At 38.9% G+C, this 6,000-nt stretch overlaps 1 long non-coding RNA gene across 2 annotated transcripts in view; it reads right to left on the reverse strand.

The window, feature by feature from the left end:
• The window catches only part of LOC103382731 (uncharacterized), a 28,981-nt gene extending 23,761 nt beyond the window's left edge, over window positions 1-5,220 (reverse strand). Inside the window, exon 1 of one of the 2 annotated variants that reach the window (XR_003050377.1) lies at window positions 4,617-5,220. This is a non-coding gene — a long non-coding RNA (uncharacterized LOC103382731). The remainder of the gene's footprint in view (window positions 1-4,616) is intronic. The other variant, XR_521945.3, reaches the window with a different exon arrangement.
• Between the last annotated feature and the right edge of the window lie 780 nt (window positions 5,221-6,000).

The raw sequence follows: 6,000 nt of genomic DNA on the forward strand, positions 1-6,000 counted from the left end.
CCAACCATATTTGACGGCCAAATGTTTTCTGGACAGACACTTTGGGGGTGGCCAAAAACTACTGTATCTAAAAGTTAGCATAACAAACAACAAAAATGTTGTAAAAAAATAACTGAAAAATTCCTCATAAAATGTAGGTACATTTAGCCAAATATTAGCACACTTTTGTGTCTTATTTTCGTGTCTTATTTCAGCTGGAAATTAGTTTAGCCCAAAAAGTAGCTAAAGATTAGCAGAAAGGAGAACAAACTGCGAAAAGTAAAAAGATCCATAACTTTGCAAATATAAATATCAATCACCATAGAATACATGGCTACAGCTACACTACAGCTTTAATCAGAACATTTAATCACCAACCTCCTCCCATGACACCAGTGCAGTCCCATGATTATATTCCTCTATAAACCTATTGTGAAAATGAATGTGTGAAAGCCAATGTAATTGCGGAGGGGTAATTATAATTTCTTCATTCTAATTGTTATTGATTTCAAGCCATAACGCTCAGTAATTACTTTGTCTAAATGCTTTAGCATCTTTATAACATGATGTACATGTTCAGAGTTTTTTTTTCTCTGCTTCACCATCCAGCAATCATTTCCAATTTCCTTTGCACTGTCTTGCTTCACTTGGCATAATCAATTTCAATCTCATACTGTTTAGAGACAAGCGGGTGCCGCACTCCGCCGAAAATCTTTGATCTCACACCAGTTTACATCACAGTCCTCTGATAATGTGCACCACCAGTACAGACCACCACCTCCCACTCCCTGCTCTCCACTTCATTCCCCACCGTTACCTCATCTGACGGGGCTAGTCGCAGGTCAGATTTAATTAGAAGAATGAAAAGAGTCGGAGGGTCGAGTCAAACCTCGTTGTGCCGTACACTTCCAATTTGCAGCCTGTTCTTGTTGGCCACACAATACAACAGTCGAGAGAGGGTCCGATAGAAAAAAAAAGAAAGAAAATATTAGCATTTTTATGACTCGCAAACCCTGTCTGTCATTTCCCATAAAAGGTTCTGAATGCGGCCTGGTAACCTGATGATATACCGGGAGCAGAAGGTGTTTACGCTCCGCTGCTTAGGCAGAAACTCGGTCCAGTTTTTTTTTTTTGAGAAGTTTCTCAGATGTTGCCTGCCAACTTTTTTGCATATGAAGAGCTGGTTTCACATTTTGCGCTTTCACTGGTTGTGAAGAAATAATTAGGGATCGTAACCACAGTCTGAGAACTTTTGGTCAGTTCCTGCTTCGTCTGCAGGAGGTTAGGTCAAAGTTCTTTCACAGAGACAAAAAATAAAAAACTAAGGTAACGAGGGATAACATATGCTAATAATATAAAACGTGAACTGGGTAAAATACAGAAGAAATACTCACAAAATCTGTACTGTCTATGTTGTCAGACAAGTCGATATGAAAAAGTCAGAAGGCGTAGATGCCCTAGTGTGAATGTATTTGTGATTGGTTGTTTTTTCTATATACTGTATGTGACCCTGTGGACTCCAGAACTGCCCAGGGTTTAACCCCACACCTTGGATGATTGCTGTGATTGGCTATAGCTCATATCGCAGATTCCAGTTAAATAGCTTGCATGCAGATGGAATGTAAAATAAATCCAGCTCTGGACAAAAGAATTCTGTTCACGTTAATAGTCTCTGATTGGCCAGAGTTCTTTAATCGTTGCAGACAAAAGGCAATCTTCCTGCAAATTCCTACAAGAATAGATGACTGTGCTGCATTGTTGGATTTTCAAAAGGTTTGTCTTTGCCTTTGCATCTCACATCAGTGACTGACGACCAGAAGCTGATTAGGGTCGATTAGCTGCGGCGTGTAAAACTAATCAGTGAGCCATTATCAGACTAAAAATCGGGTGCTTTCCTGTGATTTAGGCCTAAAAGAAGATTGTTTCTTTTCTTGTATTGATTACACAAATGACAGAAAATTGCTTGAATTTCAGTCAAACACAATTCAAGTTAATTCACGCGTCTTAGGACCTCACAAAATGTGCAATCTTGTGATTGACGCCCTGCGGCAATGCTGGGAGAAATCGTGATTTTCTTGATCAGGATTTCTCTCATATCAAAACCAACCACAACTTATGCACTTTTACAAAATGTTCTTTCTGACAAAGATGCAGAAATCTCAGACCTACTATTGGAATCTCTTATCAACAGGAGGCATCAGTGAGCACCACAGTTACAATGACGACTTTGCTCGGCACCCAGTACCAACAAATCTAAAGAACTTCTCTTCAGTTAAACGCCTCACTTTCAGGTGGTTAGAGTACAAAATTAGAAAGAGAGCGGCAGAGCTTTCAGCTGACAGGCCTCTCTCTCTCTATGAAACTATCTTCCAGTTCAGGTCCAGGAGGCAGACACACACTCTGTATGTGTAAGATTAGGCTGAAAATGTTTCCTCTGAGGCAGCCCTTTATAAAAGCCTGCCTCAGACTTGCCTTGAAACGTCCCCTCATTATGTTGCTCCAGGCCTGCAGGCCGCAGGGGGAACATTATGATGATGCTCCTCTGCATCTGTACACATTCATATCACATTAATGAATCTCACCAAGTCCACACTTTCTCCCTCCCCATCACTGACTAGCCTCTTTTACCAGAACCATCTCGAATCGTACGTTATTATTAGTCTTGTTGTAATCTTGTTGATTAGTTTGTGAAATTGAGCAGATCCATATTTTTAACGCATTAACAATGGACAGAATAAGAACCTGGCATTGTACAGCCCACTGGCCACATCTGGCCCTCCGACCCTTCTCCCTTCAGCCAATTATCCCACTTACCTAAATAACAACAACAAAAAATAACAATGTTTCAATGAAACAAACACACTCCTCCTCGTCCTCATCCCAAGCCCAAGCACAATAAGAGCTCTGCTTGGTTTATTCTCAAGTGTCACCATTAATGACATGTATCCTACGTTGCACTTTTAAGTCGAGGTTTTTGATGCTTTGTCCGCCAGTCCACTAACACCATCACTTCAGTTAATTACCCTCAATTAAGACACTATAGGAGCATTGCAAAGAATTGCTAATGAACTCATTTGGGAAGCGCGGAAATGTTGATAAAGGAGATGCAGGATTGAGCGCAATTAACCCCAGGGTTTGATGGATTAAAGCTACTTCACTGCCTCGTCTCCCGGTCAGAGAGAAAATGTAAGCATAGAGTGAAAGTTCAGGGCAAAAAACAAATCCATATCTGCAGATTAATATTTGCTCCACAAACCTGTCTTTGTTAAAATTAGTACGATGTTGAGTAGAAAAAGTGTTTCGAATCAGCACTTGTCTCTTTGTATTGTACTTCAGTGATTTGACTCATTCTGACTCCCCTCAGTGAAAGAGGCCGTAGTTGGACATGCAGTGGAAGCAAAACAGCTCAATATCAAACAATATGCAACACAATGTGCTAAAGGAAAACTCATTTACAGTGATTTCATTTTTTTGTGGGGCCAGTTAGACAAAAGGAGACTGAATGGACTGACAAGAAATAAGAAACCGTGTAATCTGTGTCTGAAACATTGTCATATAATCTATTGGCTCTAGACATAAAAAGTATTTCTCTCTACTTCTGGGTCAAATTTGAGTCTTGTATTTGAGCCTGCAAATATGTTCATCAATTTTTCTGTCTGAGTAACTGTCTTCCTTTGGCTAATTTAAAATACATATATATATATATTGGTAGTTTAAACCAATTCCAGCTATGTAGTATTAAAATTAAAATAAAAAAAATCGCAATAGGGCTACATTGAGAATTAAAAAAAAGAAAATTAGGAAATTAAAGGCATAAAAACAAGGTTTCTTGGGCCACCCTTTTAATGTCCCCAGGTTTATTTCGATGTGATGTTGATGACCCTAAAGATGGTGTCTCCTTAATATCTCCTTATTTTTTCACCAAATACGAGCCTAAAGATGGTGTATCTCCTTATTTTTTCACCAAATACGAGAGAATGATAGATTCACCATTTTTGTTCTCCAGACACTAGTGATCTTACTGTTTAATCCAAACATAATCTAAATGTACCACTTCAATCTCATGATTATACTACTTTACTCTGTAACGTTACAACTTGATTCTCAAAAACGTATGACTTAAATCCCAAAATGGTATTATATTTATTCTCAATGTGGCCTTAATACTCTGAGCTAATTTCATTAGCTTTCTAGTTCAATTTTGGTTCAGTTTTTGCCATAAATATGTTGCTAAAACCGGGAAACTGAGTCTTTGAACGCACACAGTCTGCCACTCGGGGTTTTCATTAGGTATGTGATTCCTTTGGGGCTCGAACCCAGGACCTTCTGCATGTAAGGCAGGCACTACGCTATGACTTGATTTGACAACTCAAACTTACTTAGTTGCGTTCTTCCTGATTAAATCAATATATTAATCACGAAATTATGTCTATAGAAACCATTATTATTTATAAAGAAGTGTGGTCGTACGAGTGGTTATGTCCCAGCAAACGTTTGTAGTCACATTAACGCCATTATTAAAGCAACAAACCCAAGAAGCACAATTCATCCCCAGCTGTGACAGAATATACGTCAAAAAGCATAAATAAAACACAAAATTACAATATAATTAAAAAGAAAAATCGCGTTTTACTCACCAAAACGTCGGATTAGTTGTACACAAAGTCCTTACTCCCTTACTTTGCATGAGTTCAATTCACTCCGTCGTACAGACTAGCCGTGCGATGCAGTTCTCACAAGAGGTCATTTTCCATCGTCATCCACGATGAAAGTTCAGTTTGTCCTGCCGTGTTAATTACATAAGTTTTAAATCGCTAATAGCTGAGAATGTCCGTTCGACAGTGGCCGCAGAGAAAACTTATTTTTCCTTCGGTCAAGTCCATGCTCGACGCAGCTTGCTACACTCAAGACTGTGTTTTTTGACCATCCAATCAAATCGTCATATCGATAAGTCAGTTTGAAGCCAACTGAAAATATGATTGGTTGAAGAAACTTTTAACCTAGCAACACATGATGCTGAAATTTATGATTGGCTATTAAAACAAAAACACGATTATACGCGTTTTCGTGAAAAATATATTGAAAAATAAGTGTCTGATTCTGATACTGTAAATGATACATTTGTTACTCTTCCTCAGCTCCTTTTTCATGTCAATATCTTACCATTCAGGTGTTCAACTGCTGGTTATTGCTGTTTCTATAAAAGGACCATGTTAGCTCTGTCATTTAGTGCCAGGCAGGTGATTCCCATCTTCAGTTTTCATTATTTCTTTCCTGAAATGGCTTCCTGCTGTGACTAGAAACAGAATTTTGTGGACCAGAAAATGGAAAACCATTAGCTAAAAGTGTTGGAACTCTGCTCCTGGCCAAGTAGAAGTAGAGAATTTGGTGTTTGTTTCTCCATATTTTCATAAATGTTTAGAAAAAGAAAAGGTGGCTGCGTTCACATTGTGTAGAGTGAGTCAGTCTGTAAAAATACAGTTGCAGCAATAATGTTGACAATTAATTAGATGGAGATGGGAGCGAAGAACGTCCTAAGGTTTCCGCTCGGGTGTGCCTGTCTGCAGGTTGGGATAATGCTGAACACATGGAATTTTTTCTATTTGCCGTGCTAATGGCACTGCAGCGCTCATGGATCAACAAGCTCTTGTGAAACATTATTTTAAAATGGCTGACGGTGACAGAAAAAAAGTAAAAAAAAACAAAACAACATCTATTCACATTTTTATTGAGTCACATTGTAAACAAGGAACACAGCAAAATTAGCATTGAGTGGGAAAATTACAGAGAGGCAGCAGCATCTCATTTTCTAACAAAGAAAAAACAGTCACAGACGTCACTACTCAGCTCTGAACCGTGACAGCAAACAACCAGCACATCAGGCTGCAGTGACAGTCTGACCTGCGCTCTGTCATTTCAGGTGACGTAAACTGATTTTTTTCTTTTCTTTAGATTGCCTCGTGCGTCCTGACTTTCTCACTTTGGACCTCTGTGAATGTGACTCTTGGTCGTGGCATATCT

Source organism: Cynoglossus semilaevis, chromosome 8, assembly GCF_000523025.1.
Source record: "Cynoglossus semilaevis isolate Cse_v1.0 chromosome 8, Cse_v1.0, whole genome shotgun sequence".
NCBI lineage: Eukaryota > Metazoa > Chordata > Actinopteri > Pleuronectiformes > Cynoglossidae > Cynoglossus > Cynoglossus semilaevis.